We start from the raw sequence: 13,989 nt of genomic DNA, 5'->3' as shown, positions 1-13,989 counted from the left end.
CCCAAGGCCTAGTATACTCATATTTGAAATACCACGGCCTAGTATAGTCATTCCAAGGCCTAGTGTAATAACTCTAGTTTTACCAAATAGAATCTGGTTTCATGAAAAACAAACTGTTGAAACTTGTCTAAAAAATAAGTTTCTTTCTAGTTTCACCAGTTTGTTTTTGTTGAAACAAGATGCTAGTTGTTAAAAATCGAGTTATTACAGTAGGCCTTGGTATGACTATACTAGGCCGTGGTATTTCACATATACTACTAGCCCCAAGGCCTAGTATACTCATATTTGAAATACCACGGCCTAGTATAGTCATTCCAAGGCCTAGTGTAATAACTCTAGTTTTACCAAATAGAATCTGGTTTCATGAAAAACAAACTGTTGAAACTTGTCTAAAAAATAAGTTTCTTTCTAGTTTCACCAGTTTGTTTTTGTTGAAACAAGATGCTAGTTGTTAAAAATCGAGTTATAACAGTAGGCCTTGGTATGACTATACTAGGCCGTGGTATTTCACATATTACTATACTACTAGCCCCAAGGCCTAGTATACTCATATTTGAAATACCACGGCCTAGTATAGTCAATTCAAAGGCCTAGTGTAATAACTTTTAATGGAGCAGATTACATTCATCCACTCAATGCTGACTTGTATTCCCCATGGACTTTCATTGGGGTTGGGTTTTGAGTGTTGTGTTTTGAGAAAATCACATACTTTGTTTTAAACTATTTGCACAATTTTATCTTGAAAAAAAATGGTTTCCTGATTCATGGCCTGCAGCTTTGCTCATTCCAATATATTTCACGCAGACTAGCAATGCTGCATTTTAACTCGTATGTGTATTTACCTGCCCAGGTGTGTGAACATAACAAAATTCAGTTATACATGGGAAGTTTTTTAATTAATCGGAGTTTAAAAAATATAGTGCACTCAGTAATGGTATCAAATAAGGATTTTTATTACCATAAACAACAACATTACACCATTTCATCTTGCCAGTGCACCCGTCCTACATCAGAAATAAAGTAGGCCGCAAATTTGTCCCTCATTTGGCCAACTTCAACGGATGACCTGAGAGTGTGCTGAGTGAATTCAGGCAATGGGTTAGGAGCATCATCGTCCAGTTCAAAGGTCGGGTGCTCTTTAGCCATCACAAAGTTATGTAGAACCACACAGGCCTTCACCACCTCATCGACTGTTTCAAGTTTAAGATTAATGGCCGTGCCCAGAATTCGCCATCTGGAAACAAGAATCCCAAAAGCACACTCGACAGTTCTTCTGGCCCTGGTCAGCCTGTAATTAAAAATTTTTTTGGTGTGGTCCAAGTCCCGGCTGGAGTAGGGTTTCAGTAAGTTTCCGCACATTTGAAAAGCCTCATCGCCAACCATTACAAAGGGCAGTGGCGGAGCTTCGGTGTGAGGAAGAGGCCGTGGCATAGGGAAATTAAATTGGTTGCCATACAACCTCCGGCCCATGTCTGAGTTTTTAAAAGCCTGCGAGTCATTACCACGGCCAAATGCTCCAATGTCCACTGCTACAAACATACATCCGGCATCCGCAATTGCAATGAGTACTATTGAAAAGTACTTTTTGTAATTATAGTACTCAGATCCCGTTCTTTGGGGTTTGATGATCCGTATGTGTTTCCCATCAACAGCTCCCAAACAGTTGGGAAAATTGCATACTGTCCAGAATTTGTCAGCAATTTCCATCCACTTTTCAGCGGTGGGCAGGGGCATAAATTCTGGGCAAAGAACATTCCAGAGAGCCCGGCAGGTGTCAGCAACAATTCCAGACAAGGTAGAGATTCCAATACGGTACTGGAAGTGTAGTGAGGATAGGGTTTCTCCAGTCGCCAGGAATCTGTGAACAGACAAAGAAGTAAAATTAATATTTATGTATATTATTTTTAAAAACTATAAAAAAAATATTAGTACATTCACGAAAACTAATTACCCAAGGTTTTGAATACTAAATTTACAAAAAAAAACATCAGACCACACCCCTTTGTTTTTAAAACATACCGTAATGTCACCAGTAGCCGTTCCTCAGGAGGAATCGCACGACGGAGCTGTGTGTCCTGTCTCCGGATGGATTGTTGGACACGAGCAAGCAAATCCATGAAACTTTCGTGGGACATCCGGATATAATCTGTAAATTTCTCCGGGTTTGACTGGAGCTCGCTGTAGAGGGTATGGTATGCCCCACGGCTCTCCCGGAGTTCAACAATCGGATGTATCCACATACGCCGCCGTCTTCGCTGCCTCTCTCTCTTCCTTTGTTCATGGCAAGCAACTGCATACGCCTGAGCCATCGCGATGTCCAAATCCAAGTTGAAGTGAAAACTCTTCCAGCGCAGATCCATGGTCACGAGAAGAATCAAGCAAATGTGAAGAATACTGTAGACAGGGTGTATATATATTAACATACCACACCCACAATGAAGTCCCATTGGTCTTGTGTGTTGTTGAATGGTTGTTTTTTCTTTTTTGTGGGGTTTTTCCAAAATCTGTAAAAAAACGCAAACGCACAAAAAACGCATACAAACGCGCAAAAACGCTGCGTTTTTTTCCTGCATGCGCATTAAAATGCTGGAAAAAAACGCAGCGTTTGTATGCATTTGTATGCGTTTTTTTAATGCGTTTTTTTGCGGGAAAAACGCGCTGCAAAAAAAAGCAAGTGTGAAACTAGCCTAAAAGTTGCCTGTGAATAGTGATGGGCTTACCGAGCATGTTTGGTATTTTTTCATTCGGATATTCGGTTCGGATCGATTTACCACACATTAATTTTGTTCGGTATTGCAATACCGAACAAAATTTGTTCGGTATTTCCAGACAAATGAGAGAGAGAGGAGAGAGATGAGAAAGAGAGAGGATAGAGAAGAGAGAGAAGGAGAGATGAGCAAGAGAGATGAGAAAGGGAGGAGAGAGAAGAGAGGGAGAGAAGAGAGGGAGAGAAGAGAGGAAGAGAAGAGAAGAGAGAGAAGAGAAGAGAGAAAAGACAGAGAGAGAAGACAGAGAAGAGAGGAGAGAAGAGAGGAGAGAGAAAGAGAGAAGAAGAGAGAGAAGAAGAGAGAGAAGAGATAGAGGAGAAAGAGAGAGGAGAGAGAGAAGAAGAGAGAGAAGAAGAGAGAGAAGAAGAGAGAGAAAAAGAGAGAAGAGAGAGAAGAGAGAGAGAAGAAGAGAGAGAAGAAGAGAGAGAAGAGAGAGAAGAGAGAGAGAAAAGAGAGAGAGAAAAGAGAGAGAGACTCCAGCAATGCAATTTAACTGCAATTGCTATCGATACAGCGCATCAACACATTCGCTGTTGCGAATATCCACAACAGCGACCGGTTAATTGGAAAAATGTTCGGTACTGATACCGAACATTCGGTACTGAACATCCGGTACTGAATGCGAACAAGAATTGCAGATTTCGTGCGGTTTGAATCTGCGGAAAAATTTAAATATCCCCGCGGCCCGCCTTCCTTGAAAATCCGCAATCACGTGGTGTTTTTGGTGCGGTTTTCATGCGGTTTTTGTGCGGAATGTATGTGGCCCCATAGGAGTCCATTATAGACTTTCCGCAGCGGATCCGATGACAGCAATGACATGCTGTGGGCGGAAAAACTGCAATTGCGTACAAATCCGGTCGGTACGCAAGCAGGTGTGCACATTTAACATTGGTCCCTATGGGTTAAACCAGATTAAAGCCATGTCCACACGTGGCGGAATGGTGGCGGGTTTTCCGTATGGACCCGCAGCAAACCAAGTGCCGCGGTCTGTACGGTTGTCAATTCCCGGGCGGGGACCACAGCTACCTGAGCGCTGTGGTCCCCGTGCGGGAATTGACAGCCGTATGGACCGCAGCACTTGGTTTGCTGCGGGTCCATATGGAAAACCCGCCACCATTCCACCACGTGTGGACATGGCCTAAAAAGATGTTGCACATAAGCTGTAGGCCTATGGCCAATACGCACAAAATCGCCCAACGTGATCCTGGCCATAGGGGACGTGATGTGAGGACCTGAATGGGTTACGTTACATAATGCGTGCAGTGCACTGCTCACTGGTCCGAGGCTGTTCCTAAAGTCTGGGCACCCCACCCGGCACCCCTCTTGACCAAGGCCCCCCCCCTGCCCACCCCCCCATGCCCCCCACATCCACATAAAGTAGGTGAGAGAAAGATGTGGTAGGCAAGGCAACTAAGGGCTAAAACACGTGTGCCGGCGATCAAGGATGGAGGCCCAGATGTTATGCGGGGTACTCTTAGAGAGGGTAATCATCAATAGGCAGGAAATGTACATTCAGTTTATAATATTTAATGAGCAATCAACATAGGGCTAAAATACATGTATAACAAAGAGTGTTTTTGCCCACATCCATATGAGTCAGTCATGACATACCTCCGCCCCACAGTGTCCACCAGGCACCAGAGAGTTCTACTTCCTCCTGTGATACACGGCCTCGGCTGGGCTGTCAGTTGTCGGGCCCCGCTGTATCTATGGACAACAACGAAGGGGAGGGAACAGAGGAGCCGCTGCCAGAGTGTGAGTGGCCAGCGTCACTCTGATGCAGCCACGTGATGCAAGTTGCAGGCCGGAATGAGCGCGGACGCTGCGGAGAGAGGGGAGGAGGATCAGGTGAGTGAGCCAGCCATTCAGCGCAGCGCAGCCGCCGACAATTGCCACGACACGCGACTATTGGGGGAAGCCAAAATTGCGCTGCGGCGGCAGCAGAGGCGAAAGCTAGAGCTTTTGCCGCCCGGGGCTGTTCCCGAATTTGGCGCCCCCCCGGGCGGTGAATGGCCTGCTTGGATGCGGGGTCTGGAAAGGAATAAAATGGCCGCGCTTGGGAGGGGGTACCGGCCTGGCCGGCTACTGGTTAGGGATGTTAATGATTAATCACACAGTCACAGACAGACATTCATTTCTGACACACTGCCTGCGACAGTGCTCCCAGGCAGCACAGACAGTAATGTGCAGGCTCAGCTCCGCCTCCTCTGCCCCTGGCCGCAGTATAAGTTACACTTATATATATATATATATATATATATATATATATACTGTATATATAAAACAATACCAAATGGAACAATTCGCAATGTACCCCAGGTGAGTCACCATTTGTAAAATTATAACTCAAAGGGGATCGATAATGGACACTCCCACATAACATGTTAACACAAAAAAATGGAGTGAAAGTCCAAAATATTTTAGAAACGTAAGAAATTTATTATGCATAAAAATCGTACTGACAATTATAAACAACATCTACAATGAAGGAATCGGGTAATATCAGCTGCTAATTGTCCTGTCCATATAATATTAAGTGAAAAGGAGCCAAGTGCTTCTTGTAATGATGGGCCATAAAACCGGGATACAAAGTGTAGGGAAGAACCCAGGTGCGCACCCTGAGGAACAACCCCGTTATCCCATGCTAAAGTGCTTACCCATCATGTGCTCCAGCCTCCAGGACAAGTGCAGCGCCGCCACGCTGCACTTGCGCTGGTGGCGGCGCTGCACTTGTCCTGGAGCACATGATGGGTAAGCACTTTAGCACGGGATAACGGGGTTGTTCCTCAAATAAATTTCTTACGTTTCTAAAATATTTTGGACTTTCACTCCATTTTTTTGTGTTAACATATAAGTTACACTTAGGCTGTGTGCACACGCTACGGATTAGGTGCGGATTCATCCGCGCGGATTTTGTAAAATCCGCAGGTGAAACCGCAGGTCAAAATACCTGCGGTTTTACCTGCGGATTGCTCTGCGGTTTTGCCCTGCGGTTTTTCATCTCCTCAATAGACATGTCAAAAACCGCTGTGGAACCGCAGCAAAATCCGCAGTGTGTGCACACACAGCCTTACACAGGCTGCCTGCGACTGCCTGGCTGCTGTGTGTGTGAGTGTGAGTGACTCTGAAGGCCACTGAGGAAGGAAGCCGCCCGCAGGGAGAGCTCAGCAGCTGACTGAGCATGGAGGGAGGCTGGGGAGAGGCAGAGCATCCTCCTCCCAAATGGTGAGTGACCTGTGACCCACCTGCGCTAGCCGCTGCCAAAATCTCCTGCTAATACTCAGTCCTCTTCTCTCCTCACTGTGCCTCGGCCGGCCGCCTCCATGCTTCTCTCCCGAGTCCCACAGCACAGAAAGGAGGAATTTCTGCTCCTGCCGTGCTGCGCCGCCCCCACACACGTGCCGCCTGGGGCGGCCCACCCCCCCGCACCCCCCCGCAACCCCCTTCCTACGCCACTGGGCGGCGGCGGCTCACACAGATGCCGACCGGATTGGCCCCTGCCCTGGGCCCCCAAAAAACCTTGGGCCCGGGGCGACCGCCCCATCCGCCCCTATTAAGATCCGCCACTGATCCCCTCCTAAAACCCCTTACCTCCTGCTTCACCAAAAACATTTTAGTCAAATCCTGCTGACCCTGTAACTTAAAATCAAACACTAAAGCCGCAATAATGCGCGATACATTCACCGACAACCGGCCTTCCCCTGCCCCACGACTTAACCATTAAAGTAACACTCCCAACTGATCCTCAACAGTCGATTGATTCATACTCGCTGCCAAAAATCCCTCCATAAATACCATACCAACTGGTAGGCTGTCCAAGTGCACACCGCTGCCCCCTAAAGTATGCTCCAAAGCAAATCCCGCCTGCCGCATCCATAAACAAATCCAACGTACAATTATCCACCACCTCCTCCATGAGCAACAAACAGTTGTTATATTGCTCCAAACCAAAAATTTACCCCACACCACTAAATCAGCTATAGCAGACAGCCGCACAAAGTGATGAGGAGCCCGAACTCCTGCCGTAGCACTGGTCAACCGCCGAGAAAAGACTCTCCCCATGGGGATAATCGAGCAAGCAAAATTAAGATTCCTGAGATGTGACTGAAATTCCCGCAAAGACAATTTCTTTAAAGGGAACCTGTCACCCCCCCTGGGCGTTTTTAACTAAAAGAGCCACCTTCAGCAGCACTAAGGCTGCATTCTGTGAAGGTGGCTCTTCTGTTTCTGACCCCCAGTAACACCGAAATATTAACTTTTATAAATAGGTCCTCATACCTGTAATGCGTCCCAGTGAGGCCCCGCCTCCCATAGCAGTCCACCATGCCCCTGCTCTGCCGTCTGTGCCCCGCCTCCTTCTGTCTCCTATGCCAGCGCCTGCTCTGTGAAAACAGTTCTCGGGCACCTGTCAAAACCTCACTGGATAGTGAATAGGTTCAACATAGCATTCTAAAGAGGATCCCCTTAAGAGCTCAGTATGGGGGAGACAGAGCGTGTCCTGCATTCCACACAAGGAACGCAGGACACGCTCTGTCTCCCCCACACTGAACTTGACAAAGACCCTGGTAGGGTCGAAACGTTACCCTATCTTCACTAAAAAATGTTGTTTCTGCTGTGGTATTACTTACATTTGTAAATAAATATGAATTAATTTTGCAAAGTATTGCATTGTTTGAGTGCGGCTGTTTCCTTTTTTCTATTTTCTGCTTAACCCAGCCTGGCAGGCAGATTCCTCCCAGATCGGGACCTGCTGACACACTTTTTTACTGGCGCCCAGCCTGGAGGGTCCCCAGAGGGGCTCCGGCGCTTGCGCTGGGTCCGGGGATCCGGGGAGCTGCATCCAGCGATAGCCACTCCAATGGCCTCACCCAAAAAGGGGACGCCACTTACGTGGGGGATCCTCTGCCACCGTCCCTGCTCCCCCACCAATAATGCCAGCTGCTTGCCTCTCCAACCAGCCAGGAGGCTGTGACAATGCCACCATCCCGAGACTCTCCAGGATCTGCTCCACAGCTGCCATGGTAAGCTGTGCTACGGTGTGATTATTCTTGACCCCTGTGAGCGGGAACTGAGTGGGCCACACCCCTGACCTGGCCATATAACTGACCTCACACAGTACCCTCCCTTAATATGATGCCCCCACCCTTTCCAACCCATTGTCTTGTCGGCCTATGCCCATGCCGTGGGGTGGGGAGGCAGCTCTGCTCTGGCCTTAATTTGTCCGCCTCCAGTACACGTCCTGGCTAATTCACATATGGCTCCAGAGTTTGGATTACTACAATGCAGGTATCCTTTGTATTGTTGTCCTAGGACCTGCAGGGCCGGTTTTAGATAAAATGGGGCCCTGGGCAAAAGCTTAAAGTGGAGCCCCAATTGCTAACATATTGCACATCACACAGAAACATTTTGGTTGTATTTACATGCTCTGAGTTCAGGCCGCTAAACGAGTGCGATCGACAATACTTAAGTCGTTAGACACTTGTTTCCCGGCCTCCTTAGGGTAGAGGCACATGTTCAGTAATTGGCAGCGATTTGGACGCAGCACATGTCCACTGTGTCCAAAGCGCTGCTGGCTATGGAATGCAGGTGAATCCGCATGTGTTCATTGAACCGTGCGGAATCACCGCTTCCAATACATTGTATGGGTGAAATTTATTTTGCAGAGGCTCGCGTCTCCACAAGATAAATTGACATGCTGCGGTCTGGAGACACACGCCACATGTCTATCTCTGCGGATGATCCGCGGGTGTCTGTGCATGCATAGTGGACATGGGATTTCTTGAAATCACATCCACTATGCTGTAACATCTGTATTCTTCACAAGTACGCAGCGTCCAATCCGCTTCGTTTACTGACTGTGTGCACCTACCCTTACTCTGGCTGACGAAGAATGATTGGTACAGATAGTCCTTGATATAGCATGATGCAGGTCCCATATAGTACATATAGTAAAATGTGCAGGGGGATGGGCAGCGCCAGGACCCTCTTACTGAGAGGGGCCCCATAGCAGCCACTGGCTCAAGGCCCATGGAGGATCGGGGGCCCTAGGCAGCTGCCTGGTCTGCCTGCCCCTATCGCCGGCCCTCAGAACCTGTGCAACCACACCACTAATCCCACTAATTAAGGAGCAAAGTCTGCCAGAGAGCCACCAATGCTATAGCGCCACTGAGAGGTTGATGCAGATTGCACATATTTGAAGCAACCTTTACGGTAAATCCATGAGATAACCTGTTGATGGTTGTTAATTTCTTGTGACTGAATCAGCCCTGTATAAAACAATCATTTTATCTGTGTTCCTTAAAGGGAATCTGTCACCAGCAAAAACGCTATTATCCTGCAGCTATGGGGTTAATGTGCAGGTTAATAGCATTACTAACCTGCCCGACACCTGTACTTAGCCAAATGCTGCGGGGAGAAGGTGATCTTTATTCTCCCTGACGGCATTTGGTTTCAGTCATTCTGGCAGAGCCGGCGCTGGTCCAGTCATGGCTCTAAGAATAGAGAGTGGCGGCTGTAACCGTGCCCCCAGCCCTGACTGACATTCGCTCTGTATATAGGGTTTTTTGGGGCGATTAGCCTCCACATCATGGGGTTTTTGACTTCTTCTTGATCAACAGGTTAGGTTTTAGGTTAAATTTGATAGATCCGGATGGGTCATCAATATAATAATACTGTAAAAACCATTTACCGTATTATACAGTATCTTACAAGGGTGTTCCAAGCTATACATATATTTCTACAATGCCCCCATCTCACTGTAGGTTTCTGAATTCTCACAATAAGGACTATGCACACTGTCAGGATTCCCCTCTATTTTCAGCTCAAGAGGTCTTCATGTGACCGGCATACTTGTGGTCATGTGTTGGGTAGCGTCTCCTCTGTACGGCAATCAGACTAGTTCTCTGGATAATTTAGCACACTTGTCACTGATGATAAATGAGTTATTAGGAGAAATATGCTTTTAGTAATTAAAATATATATTTTTATTGAGCTATTAATTAAAAATTAATGATATAAAATAAGCAGAGAATACCTTAAAAAAAATACAGGGATTATGCAGAATGCACATTAATGAATATCAAGTATATACAAGTAAACAAATCCATGTATCAAAGCCAGGCTCAAGTGCAAGAGCTTATGGAAACCAAATCGTATGTTATAGCCTTACAAATCAGATAATTAGGAGTTGCAACATGTACAGTGAGTATAGACACTCAGGTAAATGCAAACATACACTTAGTAGTCAAAATAGATAAAATGGTGTGTTCTGCATGTTCTGTGGTTACACCATGACGCTGCCATTTCGCCACGCTTCTTCCAGGGTGTGTTAGCAAAAGAAAGGTATAGTGCTGTTTAACCCCTTCGTGACCAGGACAATTTTTGAAATTCTGACCAATGTCACTTTATGTGATCATAACTCTGGAATGCTTCAATAAATCCCATTGATTTTGATACTGTTTTTTCGTGGCACATTATAATTTATTTTTTTAGATGGCCAACAAGAAAATGCCATGTGCATGCTGATGTGACATCACCACTGTTTCCACATCTTTCTTATACATATCGCCAACATATATCATTAATGTCCATCCTGCATAATCCCTGTAGGTTTTTTGAAGGCATTCCCTGCTCATTTTATATTAATATTTTTATGGTGCTTGAACCTCTAGGTGCAAGCGACATATTGTAATCCGATTTCTTATATTTTATTATTATTATTCTACTTCTTCTCCGCGTTTTCTGCAATTAGTGGGGCCCAAACTGCTCGGCGAAGAGATCCCATTCCGGAGGCGTTTCGAAGCCCTCAGTGGGGACAGGTGTGCTATGTATTTTTGGAGTCGATCCGATGTGTAGTTTTTAAAAAAATCACATTTTAAGCAAAAAATTTCCCATAGGAATTAATGGCGACCTTTCCATAACCCCCAACTGACATGGATTGAAGCCACAGCACAGGTGCAGTGACCTTACAAAGATGGCAGCTATGCAAATGCAGCTTCCACACATGACCCGTATTAGCTAATAGAGGCTGACAGATCACTGATTCAAGGTCTTAAAGGCGCAGCGCGCCAATGGCTTCTGAAAAGCCTCACCCAGTGATTGCTAACCTTGGCACTCCAGCTGTTGTGAAACTACAACTCCCAGCATGCCCTTGCAACCTGCAGCAGTTGAGGCACCAGTTGAGGCATGCTGGGAGTTGTAGTTCTCCAACGGCTGGAGTGCCAAGGTTCGCCATCACTGCCTGAGTTGGACGCCAAAGTGGCTTTAGAAGCCCAGTGTGCCAAAGTGGCCCCTGAGGGGCCCGGAGCACCAAAGTGGCCCTCGAAGCAAAGTGGCAGCATGTGTCAACATGGCTAAAGTGGCTACCAAGTGGCCAAAGTGGCTACCGAGGTGCCGAATGTGCCAAAGTGGCTACCAAGTGGCCAAAGTGGCTACCGAGGTGCCGAATGTGCCAAAGTGGCTACCAAGTGGCCAAAGTGGCTACTGAGGTGTCGAATATGCCAAAGTGGCTACCAAATGGCCAAAGTGGCTACCGAGGGGCCGAATGTGCCAAAGTAGCTACCAAGTGGCCAAAGTGCCTACTGAGGTGCTGAATGTGCCAAAGTGGCTACCAAGTGACCAAAGTGGCTACAGAGGTGCCGAATGTGCCAAAGTGGCTACCAAGTGGCTAAAGTGGCTACAGAGGTTCCAAATGTGCCAAAGTGGCTACCAAGTGGGCAAAGTGGCTACCGAGGTGCCGAACGTGCCAAAGTGGCTACCAAGTAGACAAAGTGGCTACCAAGTGGCCAAAGTGTCTACCGAGGTGCCGAATGTGCCAAAGTGGCTACCAAGTGGCCAAAGTGGCTACCAAGGGGCTGAATGTGTGAAAGTGGCTACCAAGTGGCCAAAATGGCTACTGAGGTGCCGAATGTGTCAAAGTGGCTATACACAACATTCATATTCTAACTTTATTTTCTTACAGACGACACCTGATACACTGCTGTAAAGCTGGCAGCGCTGTTCAAGCACCATGTATTTCCTTCAGGAAATGTGCATCTAGTATTAATTAATTGTTCAATAAAATCTATGTATTGTAAATACTAAAAAGATATTTCTCCTTATAATTTTAGATTATTTCTCTCAGGTAGTGTGTATGGATAGTTCCCTGAAGAGTTGAAAGCGTATCCGGGATGAGGTGACTAGTCTCTGCCTCCTCAGCTAGACTGACAGGTCTTCTCCTTGCCTGTGTATGTAGGGTAAGAACTGTCAGTCTAGCTCAGCAGATGGACAGAAGCCAGTGGAGATCATCCTCTTGGACTAGTCACCTCATCCTGAGCATGCTTTCAATTATGGGGCACATTTATCTAAACTATCTTATTCTTAAGACAATGAAAACTTAGACTTGACAGTCCTAAAATGCTCCAGCTCCATTGTCCTCGATGCTGTTTAATAAAGCTGTTGTATCTTAACACTTTCTAGTCTAAATGCTCATGACTTTTTACTTGGCTTGGAGTCAGAAATGTGCCACGCCTCTTTTTGGTGAGGCCACTCCCCCTTGTCAGACAAGGTGCAGAAAGTGTGTAGAAGGCATCATAAATACAGTTAAAAAAAAATTGGGGCTGAAATTATGCAGCGTCTAGGAGTAAAACCTAGATGTGTAGCATGGAGGAGCCGGCCTCTGATTCGTGCGGAGTCTTTGGTTCGCACAAAGATCGGCAGTAATATAGAAAAGTTTGTAGAGCTCACTCCTGGTTTCCTGGCAGTCCACTCCACTGTGCACCGGTAAAGCTCGTGCGGTATCAAGGAGCTTCGTTCTAAGTTGTGAAAAGAGTTCTCAATCCAGCAAAGCAAATTAAAAGCAAAATTACTTTATTATGACTTCATTAAAATAGTAGCATGGTTATAAATAATATACCGATGCGTTTGGAGTTTATGCCCATGCTACTGTTTTAATTAAGTCATTAGAATGTATTTTTGCTATTAATGTGCTTTGTTGGATTGGAAAACCTCTTTTTGCAACTTTTTACAATGATCTGCACTAACATGTATTTATGAGGAACGTGTCTTCTCTGCACAAGCATTTCATGGCATCAGGTTAGCAAAGGAAGCATAGAAGAAAGTGGATCAGTCAGTGAGCAAATGGGTGAATAAGTATAGAAAGAAAGATGCGAAATCTCGCTCCTGTCTATTACTACTCTCAGCATTACTCAGTGTCACATTTTTTGTTTTTTCAGTGTAGGATCCTGCGCACAACTCTCCTGGATCACCAGACTATATTCTGGTATCTCCTTGCATTCCGTATTCCGCACTCACACATTGTACTCACTCTGCTCTTTGTCTTGATCCCTTGGTGTCTGATCCAGTCTTAAACTAGTTCTTTCTCCCTTCCAGCCATGACGTTTTCAACCCTTCGCCCCCCTAATGTGAGTCAAAATATTCCATCAGGGAGCCAAAAACCACAAGGGAAAAAAAATCCAGTACAGTGGGAAGAAAGGGAATTGGAGGCAGGAAATGAGGCTGATCGCACGACGAGGTTAATAATGGGTGAAAATTAGGAAACGGGAAAAGTATAAAATAGATGAAAACTGCACAAGAGGCAAGTGGGGAAAATACCAAACGGCAAGTGAATACATCACAATAGGAGCGAGGTCCGCAGGAGACGGTAGATCTTGGCTGCAATGGGGCAGTGAGTAATAGCGGAAGAATTGCAGGGTAATCAGACATGTCCATACACTCAGTGCACAGAACAGCTACACAACAGGGTGAATCACTAACTAAGGAATTTGCGTAAAAAAAAAAAACGTTTCATAGTAATTCCCAGAAAAAAAGAATTGTATCATGTTTACACATAAATGTATTTAGCTGTTCTCTCATTGCATCTGCTTACAGGAAAGCTGGATAACCAATACTGCCAGGGCGAAGCACCCGTAGGAGATGCTCCGAAGCAGCAAATCTACTCAGAAATGTCCTTGACCCCATGCCACTCCTTCCTACTGCATGACGCCAAGTATATCGTTCTCTGTAAGGCCTTGTTCTGTATTTTTGGTGAGTGTTGTGTCCGAGGATGGAACAGACAGAAAACTAGACAATAATAGTTTATGTGCCAGGGCACAGAATGGATGGTCTGTTTGGAAAAAAATTGCAGCATGCACTAGTATGGTCCATTAGCAGACTAGTACATGTTATTGGAGGTAGCTCCTGCTCCTGTCCATGATAAGGTCGAACACCTGGAGCCAGTCACATC

At 46.0% G+C, this 13,989-nt stretch overlaps 1 protein-coding gene across 6 annotated transcripts in view; it reads right to left on the bottom strand.

The window, feature by feature from the left end:
• The window catches only part of C1QTNF5 (C1q and TNF related 5), a 51,585-nt gene extending 38,133 nt beyond the window's left edge, over positions 1-13,452 (bottom strand). For 2 of the 6 annotated variants that reach the window (XM_073566444.1, XM_073566445.1), the window contains exons 1-2: positions 13,072-13,451; positions 4,380-4,590 (exon numbers count right to left, since the gene is read on the bottom strand). The gene's annotated coding sequence lies outside the window, so the exon portion shown is untranslated. Of the gene's footprint in view, positions 1-4,379; positions 4,591-13,071 lie in introns of all 6 variants that reach the window. The other 4 variants (XM_073566447.1, XM_073566446.1, XM_073566442.1 and 1 more) reach the window with 3 other exon arrangements.
• Positions 13,453-13,989: the final 537 nt, after the last annotated feature.

Source organism: Dendrobates tinctorius, unplaced genomic scaffold, assembly GCF_039654945.1.
Source record: "Dendrobates tinctorius isolate UK_male_01 unplaced genomic scaffold, ASM3965494v1 ptg000018l, whole genome shotgun sequence".
Taxonomy (NCBI): domain Eukaryota; kingdom Metazoa; phylum Chordata; class Amphibia; order Anura; family Dendrobatidae; genus Dendrobates; species Dendrobates tinctorius.
The sequence above is the reverse complement of the archived record's forward strand: the minus strand, read 5'-3'. Positions and strand labels throughout refer to the sequence as shown.